At 36.4% G+C, this 14296-nt stretch overlaps 1 protein-coding gene across 5 annotated transcripts in view; it reads right to left on the bottom strand.

Moving 5' to 3' along the window:
• LOC309628702 (uncharacterized protein) overlaps positions 1-14296 on the bottom strand; it is a 701358-nt gene that overhangs the window by 203201 nt on the left and 483861 nt on the right. The gene's annotated exons all lie outside the window — the stretch shown is intronic.

The raw sequence follows: 14296 nt of genomic DNA, 5'->3' as shown, positions 1-14296 counted from the left end.
TATGTTTTCTCTAATTACTTTTTCCTAATAGAATTTTATCAGAATTTTACATCTTAATGGAAATGGTTTTGCCTATTTTTTTTCTTATATAGCTTCTGGCTTTTCAGCTAAGAATTTCTCTTCCCTGACTGTATATGTATGATCCTATATTCTTTGGAAATATTTTAACTGTTTAATTTTATTTACATAAGGTTTTAAAATCTAGAATTATTTTGTGTTTATAGTATAGGAAAGGTCCATTTTTATATGATCTTCCACAGGGTATGGAGTGTTGCAGGATTATTTATTAAATAGTTTGTCTTCTTTCAACTATATTGAATTACTACTATAATTATTTAAGAATATGGTATTAAATTTTTGTTGATAGTGGAGACAATTACTAGATTCTTTATTCTGTTGTGATCTATTCATTTATTCCTATATTAATTCCTACTATTTTTATTACAGTGTCATAAGTGTATGATCTGATATCTGGAAAGGCAAGTTTCCCTTTGTTGATCTTCCTTATGATACTTTTCTTGATTAAAGTGTTTAGTCTTCCATATAATCTTTAAGATTATTTTACTCAGTTAAAGTAAATCTATTATAGAGTATTTGTCTTTCTCTGTCTGACTTATTTCATTAAGCATAATACCCACTAAGTCCATCCACATTGTTGCAAATGGCAGAATTTCATTCTTTTTTTGGCTGAGTAATATTTCATTGTGTATATATACCACATCTTCTTTACCCATTCATCTGTTGTTGGACACTAAGGTTGCTTCTATATCTTGGCAATAATAAATAATGCTGCTATGAACATTGAGTACATGTATCTTTTCAAATCAGTGTATTACTTGATTATAAATACTTAATTATAAAGACCATGTTTTGTATTTGTAATATGAAGAGCACCAAGCACAGAATCCTGTGATTACTGACTAATCATAAAGTATTTAATACATTTGGCTAGAGATTTAGGAATATTAGAAGTATGTTTAGATAGGGACAGAGAAAATAATGTTTTATTAGTGATATTATACTAAAGTATATGCTCCTTATATGCTTCTATTTTGTTCACAGCAATATTCCTAGTGTCCAGGGCAGTGATTGGCCCATAGTAAAGACTAAATACATGTCTGTTGAATAAATGATGATGTTGGAGTTCTGAAAAATTTGAGGCATGAATTGGATAATCACACCATGAATAATTAAATCTTTTTGGGGGGGCCAGGGGGGGACTACAAATCCCTGCCCTATCCCTTTTCAATACCAGGTACCAATGTCAGGGAATTGTACAAAAAGATAGAAATCGTAGTTGCTTCCCTCTTCAAGTTTACTACCTTTTCAGATAGACACATACATGTACATACATGCACCCAAAAGCATACATGTGCAGTTACATAACAGCATGTGAGTTATTGAACATGAACATAAAACCTGCACACTGCCACATGAATGAAGAGTGCCCAGAAGTGACTCCAGTCCTGTCTGTGGCACATTGTCTGCTCTGCTTGCTGCTTCTCAGCTGTGTGTCTGCATTCAGGTGTCATATGCACCCAAAGGGCCAAATATACACAGTCAGCAGAACACGCTGGGATGGAGACATATTGTGTCTCCTCATGCACCCAAATTTATTAGAATCCCAGATTGAAGATAACATAAAGATGCAGCAAACATCCCTCCCAGAAAATCAAAACCAGAACAAAATAAAGGACCATGTTGTTAATCCATAGGATGTTTATGAAAGATAGATATGTATTTACTAAAACTCTAAGCCTTTTGGTTAATTTATATACAGTTATTTTTCACTTATTCTTCAAGTCGAACTCATTTCAAAGCAATAGAAAATAAAAAGAGAAAAAAATGTTTCATCCTTTCTTATCTTCTTTCTATATATCGTGCTGCCCATTTAATTCCTGTTTTAAATTCTTTTGTGATGGTCATGAGCAGTGAGGAGTACTTCTCCCTAATATAATGTTCTGTACACTGTGTCCTGCCTATAACATAGACTGTTTCATAATAGTGATCTATTATGATATAAATAATTGTCTGAAATTTCAGTACACAAAGCCTGAATCTGTGAAAGTACAATTAAATTGCCTGGGGACATAGCAAACTTAAATGAGACCTGGTTTGAACCTAAACATCTATTTGAAATTTGGCCAGCAAACAACCAACATTGAATGGAATAGAGGGATGTACAAAAAACACAATCAGCCTGCACTGTCACAGAAAGCTCCTGAGATGGTTCTGAGTTCTCCAGTAAGTGGATATCTACTGTGTAATCTGCCCAATTCTACAGCTTTCCCTCAAAACAGCTTTTTAGATCAAACTGACACAAGGATAACACAAGGATAAATGTCATTTATGTGGGATATTGGTTTATTTATAAATGAAAATAGTAAACATTTAATGACTTTAAGCTGAAGTAAAATGTGTGTTGAAGTAATCATATTTTAGTGTTTCTATTCTATCTAGAATCCATAGGCGTGCAGAAAACATCATCTCAAGTTTTGAAAAATAGCACTTTGATGCATACAGCTTTAAATAGCACGAGGGCATATGTTTCAGTACAGCCAACCTCTGCTTACACAGTGGATATAATTACCAAATCCTGCTTTTAGAATGCTGACTACTGCTAGTATCCCCTCAGGACTTGTAAAGAAATGAGAAACCAGAAGCAAGAAGAAGGCAGAATCTAGAAGAAGTTAGTAATTATCTAGGCTTCATTTTAGAGGTGACCCTAAGAAGTTGAGAGAGTTGCCCTATGTCACACAGGTCATGAGAGGCAAAGGAGGAACAAGACTGGGAATCCCAGGAGAGTGGGTTTTCCAACAGGAATCAGTTTCCTAGAATTAAGGGACCATCAGATTTGGAATAGGCCCTCTTGGTGGCAGTCTTTGGGAGTTAGGCAGTTTGCCAATGCCAGACTAATGACAAAAGTGAGTAGATTTTCAAGAGTAGCTTCTCTTTCTTACTTTCTTTTAATGACCTTTATTTTTTTTTAATAAATATTGTGTCCAATATGACTACAAGTTATCCAAAGGGAAGATCTTCCAGTTCTCTGGGTGAGAAATAATGTCAGGTGCACATACACCCATACTAGCTAGGTTAATATACATTTGGCAACTGATAGATTTTTTTTTAACATCTTTATTGGAGTATAATGCTTTACAATGGTGTGTTAGGTTCTGCTTTATAACAAAGTGAATCAGCTTTACATATACATATATCCCCATATATCCTCCCTCTTGCGTCTCCCTCCCACCCTCCCTATCCCACCCCTCTAGGTGGTCACTAAACACCGAGCTGATCTCCCTGTGCTATGCAGCTGCTTCCCACTAGCTATCTAGTTTACATTTGGTAGTGTATATATGTCAATGCTACTCTCTCACTTCATCCCACCTTCCCCCTTCGCCACCCCATTTCCTCAAATCCATTCTCTATGTCTGCATCTTGATTCCTGTCCTGCCCTAGTTTCACTAGAACCTTTTTTTTTTTAGATTCCATATACATGTGTTAGCTTACGGTATTTATTTTTCTCCTTCTGATTCATTTCACTCTGTATGACAGACTCTAGGTCCATCCACCTCACTACAAATAACTCAATTTCGTTTCTTTTTATGGCTAATATTCCAGTGTATATATGTGCCACATCTTCTTTATACATTCATCTGTCCATGGACACTTAGGTTGCTGCCATGTCCTGGCTATTGTATAGAGCTGAAATGAACATTGCGGTACATGACTCTTTTTGAATTATGGCTTTCTCAGGGTATATGCCAGTAGTGGGATTGATGGGTCGTATGGTAGTTCTATTTTTAGTTTTTAAGGCACCTCCGTACTGTCCTCCATAGTGGCTGTATCAATTGATATTCCCACCAACAGTGCAAGAGGGTTCCCTATTCTCCACACCCTCTCCAGCATTCATTGTTTGTAGAGTTTTTGATGATGGACATTCTGACTGGTGTGAGATGATATCTCATTGTAGTTTTGATTTGCATTTCTCTAATGATTAATGATGTTGAGCATTCTTTCATGTGTTTGTTGGCAATCTGTATATCTTCTTTGGAGAAATGTCTATTTAGGTCTTCTGCCCATTTTTGGCTTGGGTTGTTTGGTTTTTTGATTTTGAGCTGCATGAGCTGCTTGTAAACTTTGGAGATTAATCTTTTGTCAGTTGCTTCATTTCCTAATATTTTCTCCCATTCTGAGGGTTGTCTTTTTGTCTTTTTTATGGTTTCCTTTGCTGTGCAAAAGATTTTAAGTTTCATTAGGTCCCATTTGTTTATTTTTGTTTTTATTTCCATTTCTATAGGAGGTGGTCAAAAAGGATCTTCCTGTGATTTATGTCATAGATGGCAGCTGATAGATTTCTAAGGAAATAAGAAAGCATAGAGAAATTCTCCTGCAATCTAATCCAAACTGTTTCTTTTGCATTGCCGACATTCTGCTCTGTCAAGCTCTCTTATCATAAATGTCTTCACCAAGCAAAAGTGACTAACTAGAAACTTGTGTTGTCTTCTTTAGCTTCTCTTTCCCTTCCTCTATCATTTGGCCTGAAAATATAGTCTAAAAACCATTGAAAATGGTTTCAATCCTTTGTCTTATAAATTATCCTGCATTGCATAACCATTTATAAAGTTCCTGTGTAAGTTTTTCTCAAAACTATATGTTTAAAATGGAGGTGTTGGGTTAAAAGTTAAAATCACTTTAACTATGGTCAAAACATCTATAAAAGGTTCATCTATTTATATTTCTACCAACAATACATGAGAGTACTTGTCAATCCACCAGACATACACATACCCACATTAGCACAGTATATTTTCTCTCATCATGAGTGTTTGACCTATTTTCCTTTATTTAATGACATTGGATTCTTTTTCACATCCTTTGTTCATTTTTTCTAAATGTCTATCATAAAGAACTAGTTAAATTTATTACTGTGTAGCCATTTAATAAGGCAGTCATTACTAAAAGTCGGGCAATTCTACATGACCTAATATGGGAAAACCTCCAATATATGTTGTTAAATTTTTAAAAATATGTCAAATAGTGTGATAACATTCTAACATTAATTTTCTCAGAAAATTACATTCTTGGATGTGCAGAGAACATCTCTGGAATGATATATAGAAAACTGGAAAGCAAGGCTGCCACTGAGAAGTATAATGGACTAAGAGACAGGGCAAGGAGGACAACTTTCTTTTACATAATATGTCACTTGGTAACTTCTGATTTATTTTCATTTTTACCATATGTATGTGTTAGCAATTTAAATAAAAATAGTAAGATCTTAAAACTGAAAAAAATAACATCAAGTGGAAATAGTAAGGAGTAAGGGAGGGTGAAATCAAAGAGCTGTCAGTGAGTCATTCCCTAAACAGTCAGTGGAGGCTGAAAACACACTTGTTGGCTGTAACTGTCAATGAGCAGCCAGAGGGTGACATGATCAGGACCTCCTGTGTTGGCATCCACCCCCTTGGGTGACTGGTAATTCCATTTTCTCCTAGTAGATCTTCCCTCTCCCTTGCAGGTACTCTGAGGCACATAAGTAGTACAAAGAGTTTTTAGAAGGCCCGGTTAGTAGTGAGTCTTCCTCAGGGAGGCAAAGCACAACACAAGAACAAAAACAAAACCTAACTCATGGGCAATAATTTTTACCATCATGAGTTCCTAGGGATCATGTAACACTCTGGAATATATTCTTCCATAAGATGAACATCATAAATATAATATGAGTTATTTACTTATGTACTTTTAGCACAACAGAAATAGTAAGAATTACAAAGTATTTCCAACATGAATGGAAAAGGAAATCATGTGTAATCCCACCTTACAGATAAATCAAATGTTAGTATTTTGGCTTTTCATACATATAAATACATACATTACATACTTTGCATGCTCCATATGCTTTTTAAATTTTTGCATGAATATATATTTTAATTTTTATATGTTTCATGCAGCTATTTTTACATACTCAGGATAATGCTTTTTAAAAACATTTTTACAAATAGTTACACACAGTTATCTCAGGGAATGCTTTCAGAGGAAGTGAAATATATGTTGAGGTCAGAAGTATTTAGGATTATTCTATTCTCTTTAAGTGTGATTATTGAGTTTTCTTACTTTGGACAGGATTTGACAGGCTTTAATATTAGGTTATGCTAGCTTTGTAAAAGCCATTTGAAACCTCTCCATTGTGTGTGTGTGTGTGTGTGTGTATGTTTAAAACAATTTAGAAAGCACTGCAATGAAAGTTTGAATATAATATTCTCCAACACTGTCTAGGCCCAGAAACTTCTAGGAAGGTAGATTTTTGACATAAAGTTTATTGTTATATTTAGTTATCTATTCCTTTTTGGCTTCATGTTAATAATACATATTTATTCATAACCTATCCAATTCAAGGAAATTGTCAAGTGTATATTTTTAATCTCTTCAGTTTTCATACACCCTCTTCATTTTCAAATATTTGAGGAGTAGGGTAGTGAATTGCTTTTGCTCTTTTATACCTGATTGCAAATGTACGTTTAACTGACTTTTTTTTTAGAACCAACTTTTGAACTTCTTCACTTACAATTAAAAATTTACTTAGATTTATAATTATATTCCTTGTTGTTTTCTGATTCTATTGTTATCTTTATTACTCACTTCCTCCTAAGTATTAACTCTCTAAATTTAAAATTTATATGCTTATTTATTTTCTTCTTTTATTTTTAAATAATGAAGACTTTTAGAGATAGATTGAATTATTCATCCATATTGAACTTTATTTCATAAAGCAAGGATATATTATACAAATCTCTAAAGCCTTTAAAATATTTGCAATTTAAAAATTATGCTTGCAGCCACATAAAATGTACTAGCCATATCGATTTTAGAAAAATCTCTAAAGTTCTATAAACATAGCAAGTATAAATCATAGCACTAATATAATAAATTTGATGTAAGATGAATATAACAGTAAAACATAATAAGGTAATAAATTATCAAAGGTGTACCTTCTAAGACTTTAGAAGAACATTTGGAGATAAATTTTACTGTAGCGAGGAGACATTCAAGATGGTGGAGGAGTAAGACATGGAGATACATCAGAAATACATCTACATGTGGAACAACTCCTACAGAACACCTACTGAACTCTGGCAGAAGACCTCAGACTTCCCAAAAGGGAAGAAATTCCCCACATACCTGGGTAGGGCAAAAGAAAAAGAAAAAACGGAGACAAAAGAATAGGGATAGGACCTGTGCCACAGGGAGGGAACTGTGAAGAAGGAAAAGTTCCACACACTAGGAAGCCCCTTCACTGGCGGAGACAGGGGGTGGTGGGAGGGAAGATTCAGAGCCAAGGAGGAGAGTGCAGCAATAGGGGTGCAGAGGGCAAGGCAGAGAGATTCCTGCACAGAGGATTGGTGCCAACCAATGCTCACTAGCCTGAGAGGCTTGTCTGCTCACCCGCCTGGGCGAGTGGAGCTGGGAGCTGAGGCTCGGGCTTTGGAGGTCAGATCCCAGGGACAAGACTGGTGTTGGCTGTGTGAACACAGCCTGAAGGGGGCTAGTGCATCACAGCTAGTGGGAAGGGAGTCCAGGAGAAAGTTGGGAACTACCTAAGAGGCAAGAGACCATTGTTTCGGGGTGTGCGAGGAGAGGGGATTCAGAGCACCACCTAAATGAGCTCCAGAGATGGGTACAAGCTGTGGCTATCAGCGCAGACACCAGAAACGGGCACGAAACCCTAAAACTACTGCTGCAGCCACCAAAAAGCCTGTGTGCAAGCACAGGTCACTATCCACACCTCTCCTCATGGGAGCCTGTGCAGCCCGCCACTGCCAGGGTCCCGTGATCCGGGGACAGCTTCCCCAGGAGAATACATGGCAAGCCTCAGGCTGGTGCAACGTCACTCCGGCCTCTGCCGCCACAAGCTCGCCCTGCATTCCGTACCCTTTTATCTCCCAGGCCTGAGGGAGCCAGAGCCCTGTAATCAGCTGCTCCTTTAACCTCCTCCTGTCTGAGCAAAGAACAGATGCCCTCAGGCGACCTACACACAGAGGCAGGGCCAAATACAAAGCTGAAGCCCAGGAGCTGTGCGAACAAAGAAGAGAAAGGGAAATCTCTCCCAGCAGCCTCAGGAGCAGTGGATTAAATCTCCACAATCAACTTGATGTACCCTGCATCTGTGGAACACCTGAACAGACAACAAATCATCCCAAATTCCACCCACACACAGAGGCGGTGGACTTTGGGAGCAACTGTAGCCTTGGCGTTTGCTTTCTGCATCTAATTTGTTTCTGGTTTTATGTTTATCTTAGTTTAGTATTTAGAGTTTATTATCATTGGTAGATTTGTTTATTGATTTGGTTGCTTTCTTCCTTTTTTTTTATAGTTATATGTATTTTTTTCCTTTTTCTCTTTTTGTGAGTGTGTTTGTGTATGCTTCTTTGTGTGATTTTGTCAGTATAGCTTTGCTTTTACCATTTTTCCTAGGGTTATGTATATCCATGTTTCTTTCTTTATTTATTTATTTTTTAGTGTTGTTCTTAGCACTTGTTATCATTGGTGGATTTGTTTTTTGGTTTGGTTGCTCTCTCCTTTCTCTTTTTTTCTTTTTTTATTACTTTTAATTTTTTATTTTTAGTAACTTTTTATTTTAATAACATTTTTATTTTATCTTTTTTCTTTTTTTCTCCCTTTTCTTCTGAGCTGTGTGGCAGACAGGGTTTTGGTGCTCCAGCCGAGTGTCAGGCCCATGCCTTTGAGGTGGGACTGTAAGGCCCATGCCTTTGAGGCGAGTTCAGGACACTGGTCTAGCAGAGACCTTCCGGTTGCACATACTATCAAATGGCAAAAGCTCTAGCAGAGATCTGCAGCTCAGTGCTAAGACACAGCTCCACTCAATGACTAGCAAGCTACAGTGCTGGACACCCTATGCTAAACAACTAACAAGCCAGGAACATAATCCCAACCATTGGCAGAGAGGCTGCCTAAAATCATAAAAAGGTCACAGACATGCCAAAACACACAACCGGATGTGGTCTTGCCCACCAGAAAGACAAGATCCAGCCTCATCCACAGAACACAGGCACTAGTCCCATCCACCAGGAAGCCTACACAAACCACTGAACCAACCTTAGCAACTGGGGGCAGACACCAAAAACAACAGGATCTACGAACATGCAGCCTGCCAAAAGGAGACACCAAACACAGTAAGATAAGCAAAATGAGAAGACAGAAAAACAGAGAGCAGATGAAGAAGCAAGGTAAAAACCCACCAGACCAAACAAATGAAGAGGAAATAGGCAGTCTACCTGAAAAGAATTCAGAATAGTGATAGTAAAGATGATCCAAAATCTTGGAATTAGAATGGAAAAGATAAAAGAAACGTTTAACAAGGACCTAGAAGAACTAAAGAGCAAACAAACAGTGATGAACAACACAATAAATGAAATTAAAAACTCTCTAGAAGGGGTCAATAGCAGAATAACTGAGGCAGAAGAACAGAGAAGTGACCTGGAAGATAAAATAGTGGAAATAACAACCTCAGAGCAGAATCAAGAAAAAAGAATGAAAAGATTTGAGGACAGTCTCAGAGACTTCTGGGAAAACAATAAATGCAACAACATCCAAATTAAAGAGGTCCCAGAAGAAGAAGACAAAATAAAGGGACTGAAAAAATATTTGAAGTGATTATAGTTGAAAACTTCCCAAATATGGGAAAGGAAATAGTCAATCAAGTCCAGGAAGAACAGAGAGTCCCATACAGGATAAATCCAAGGAGAAACACTCCAAGACACATATTAATCAAACTATCAAAAATTAAATACAAAGAAAACATATTAAAAGCAGCAACAGAAAAACAACAAATAACATACAAGGGAATCCCCATCAGGTTACCAGCTGATCTTTCAGCAGAAAATCTGCAAGCCAGAAGGGAGTGGCAGGACATATTTAAAGTGATGAAAGGGAAAAAACTACAACCAAGATTACTCTACCCAGCAAGGATCTCACTCAGATTTGACAGAGAAATTAAAACTTTACAGACAAGCAAAAGCTAAGGGAATTCAGCACCACCAAACCAGCTTTACAACAAATGCTAAAGGAACTTCTCTAGGCAGGAAACACAAGAGAAGGAAAAGACCTACAATGACAAACCCAAAACAAATAAGAAAATGGTAATAGGAACATACATATCGAAAATTACCTTAAATGTAAATGGATTAAATGCACCAACCGAAAGAAATAGACTGGCTGAATGAATACAGAAACAAGACCTGTATATATGCTGTCTATAAGAGACCCACTTCAGACTTATGGACAAATACAGACTGAAAGTGAGGGGATGGAAAAAATTCCATGCAAATGGAAATCGAAAGAAAGCTGGAGTAGCAATTCTCATATCAGACAAAATAGACTTTAAAATAAAGACTATTATTAGAGACAAAGAAGGAAACTACATAATGATCAAAGGATCTATCTAAGAAAAAGATATAATAATTGTAAATATTTATGCACCCAACATAGGAGCACCTCAATACATAGGCAAATGTTAACAGCCACAAAAGGGGAAAACGAGAGTAATATAATCATAGTAGGGGACCTTAACACCCCACTTTCACCAATGGACAGAGCATCCAAAATGAAAATAAATAAGGAAACACAAGCTTTAAATGATACATTAAACAAGATGGACTTAATTGATATTTATAGGACATTCCATCCAAAATCAACAGAATACGCTTTCTTCTCAAGTGCACATGGAACAGTCTCGAGGACCGATCACATCTTGGGTCACAAATCAAGCCTTGGTAACTTTAAGAAAATTGAAATTGCATCAAGTATCTTTTCTGACAAAAACGCTATGGGACTAGATATCAGTTACAGGAAAAAACCTGTAAAAAATACAAACACATGGAGGCTAAACAATACACTACTAAATAACCAAGAGATAACTGAAGAAATCAAAGAGGAAATAAAAAAATACTTAGAAACAAATAACAATAAAAACATGATGACCCAAAACCTATGGATGCAACAAAAGCAGTTCTAAGAGGGAATTTTATAGCAATACAATCCTGCCTCAAGAAACAAGAAACACCTCAAATAAACAACTTAACCTAACACCTACAGCAATTAGAGAAAGAAGAAAAAAATAACCCCAAAATTAGCAGAAGGAAAGACATCAAAAAGATCAGATCAGAAATAAATGAAGGAAACAATAGCAAAGATCAATAAATCTAAAAACTGGTTCTTTGAGAAGATAAACAAAATTGATTAACCATTAGCCAGACTCATCAAGAAAAAAAGAGAAAACATTTAAATCAATAGAATTAGAAATGAAAAAGAAGCAACAACTGACACTGCAGAAATACAAAGGTTAATGAGAGATTACTACAAGCAATTATATGCCAATAAAATGGACAATATGGAAGAAATGGCCAAATTCTTAGAAATGCACAACCTTCCGAGACTGAACCAGGAAGAAATAGAAAATATAAACACACCAATCACCAGCACTGAAATTCAGACTGTGATTAAAAATCTTCCAACAAACAAAAGCCCAGGACCAGATGGCTTCACAGGTAAATTCTATCAAACATTTACAGAAGAGTTAACACCTATCCTTCTCACACTCTTCCAAAATATAGCACAGTGAGGAATACTCCCAAACTCATTCTACAAGGCCACCATTACCCTGATACCAAAACCAGACAAAGATGTCACAAAGAAAGAAAACTACAGGGCAATATCTCTGATGAACACAGATGTAAAAATCCTCAGCAAACTACTAGCAAACAAAATCCAACAGCACATTAAAATGATCCTGCTCCATGATCAAGTGGGTTTTATCCCAGGAATGCAAAGATTCTTCAATATACGCAAAACAATCAATGTGATACACCATAATAACAAATTGAAGGAGAAAAACCATATGATCATCTGAATAGATGCAGAAAAAGCTTTCAACAAAATTCAAAACCCGTTTATGATAAACTCCCTCCAGAAAGTAGGCACAGAGAAAACTTACCTCAACATATAAAAGGCCATATATGACAAACCCACAGGCAACATCGTTCTCAATGGTGAAAACCTGAAACCATTTCCACTAAGATCAGGAACAAGAAAAGGTTGTCCACTCTCGCCACTATTATTCAACACAGTTTTGGAAGTTTTAGCTACAGCAATCAGAGAAGACAAAGAAATAAAAGGAATATAAGTCAGAAAAGAAGAAGTAAAGCTGTCACTGCAGATGACATGATAGTATACACAGAGAATCCTAAAGATGCTACCAGAAAACTACTAGAGCTAATCAATGAATTTGGTAAAGTAGCAGGATACAAAATTAATGCACAGAAATCTCTTGCATTCCTATACACTAATGATGAAAAATCTGAAAGTGAAATTAAGGAAACACTCCTATTTACCATTGCAACAAAAAGAATAAAATACCTAGAGATAAACCTACCTAAGGAGACAAAAGACCTGTATGCAGAAAAGAATAAGACACTGATGAAAGAAATTAAAGATAATACAAAGAGTTGGAGAGATACACCATGTTCTTGGATTGGAAGAATCAACATTGTGAAAATGACTATACTATCCAAAGCAATCTACAGATTCAACACAATCCCTATCAAACTACCAATGGCATTTTTCACAGAACTAGAACAAAAAATTTCACAATATGTATGGAAACACAAAAGACCCCAAATAGCCAAAGCAATATTGAGAAAGAAAAACGGAGCTGGAGGAATCAGGCTCCCTGACTTCAGACTATACTGTAAAGCTACAGTAATAAAGATAGTAATATAGAAAACAGAAATATAAAAACAGAAATATAGATCAGTGGGACAACACAGAAAGCACAGAGATAAACCCATGCACATATGGTCACTTTACCTTTTGATAAAGGAGGCAAGAATATACAGTGGAGAAAAGAGAGCCTCTTCAATAAGTGGTGCTGGGAAAACTGGACAGCTACATATAAAAGAATGAAATTAGAACACTCCCTAACAGCATACACAAAAATAAACTCAAAATGTATTAAAGACCTAAACGTAAGTCCAGACACTATAAAACTTTTGTAGGAAAACATAGGCAGAACATTCTATGACATAAATCATAGCAAGATCCTTTTTGACCCACCTCCTACGGTAATGGAAATAAAAACAAAAATAAACAAATGGGACCTAATGAAACTTCAAAGCTTTTGCACAGCAAAGGAAACCATAAAAAAGACAACCCTCAGATTTGGAGAAAATATTTGCATATGAAGAAACCGACAAAGGATTAATCTCCAAAATTTACAAGCACCTCATGCAGCTCAATATCAAAATACCAAACAATCCTAGCCAAAAATGGGCAGAAGACCTAAATAGACATTTCTCCAAAGATATACAGATTGCCAACAAACACGTGAAAGGATGCTCAACATCACTAATCATTAGAGAAATGCAAATCAAAACTACAATGAGGTATCACCTCACACCAGTCAGAATGGCCATCATCAAAAAATCTACAAACAATAAATGCTGGAGAGGGTGTGGAGCAACAGGAACCCTCTTGCACTGTTGGTAGGAATGTAAATTGATAGAGTCACAATGGAGAACAGTATGGAGGTTCCTTAAAAAACTAAAGATAGGACTACCATACGACCCAGCAATCCCACTACTGGGCATATACCCTGAGAAACCCATAATTCAAAAAGAGTCAAGTACCACAATGTTCATTGCAGATCAATTTACAATAGCCAGGACATGGAAGCGACCTAAGTGTCTATTGACAGATGAATGGATAAAGAAGATATGGCACATATATACAATGGAATATTACTCAGCCATAAAAGGAAACGAAATTGAGTTATTTGTAGTGAGGTGGATAGACCTAGAGACTGTCGTACAGAGTGAAGTCAGTCAGAAAGAGGAAAACAAATACCGTATGCTAACACATATATATGGAATCTAAAAAAAAAAAAAAAAAAAAAAAAATTGTTCTGAAGAACCTAGGGGCTGGACAGGAATAAAGATGTAGGTGTAGAGAATGTACTCGAGGACACAGGGAGGGGGAAGGGTAAGCTGGGACAAAGTGAGAGAGTGGCATGGACTTATATACACTACCAAATGTAAAATACATAGCTAGTGGGAAGCGGCCGCATAGCACAGGCAGATCAGCTCAGTGCTTTGTGACCACCTAGAGGGGTGGGATAAGGAGTGTGGTAGGGAGATGCAAGAGAGAGGAGATATGGGGATATACGTATATGTATAGCTGATTTACTTTGTTATACAGCAGAAACTAACACAACCTTGTAGAG

The sequence above is a fragment of the Balaenoptera borealis genome (genome assembly GCF_965194805.1).
Source record: "Balaenoptera borealis genome assembly, chromosome: 5".
Taxonomy (NCBI): Eukaryota; Metazoa; Chordata; class Mammalia; order Artiodactyla; family Balaenopteridae; genus Balaenoptera; species Balaenoptera borealis.
The sequence above is the reverse complement of the archived record's forward strand: the minus strand, read 5'-3'. Positions and strand labels throughout refer to the sequence as shown.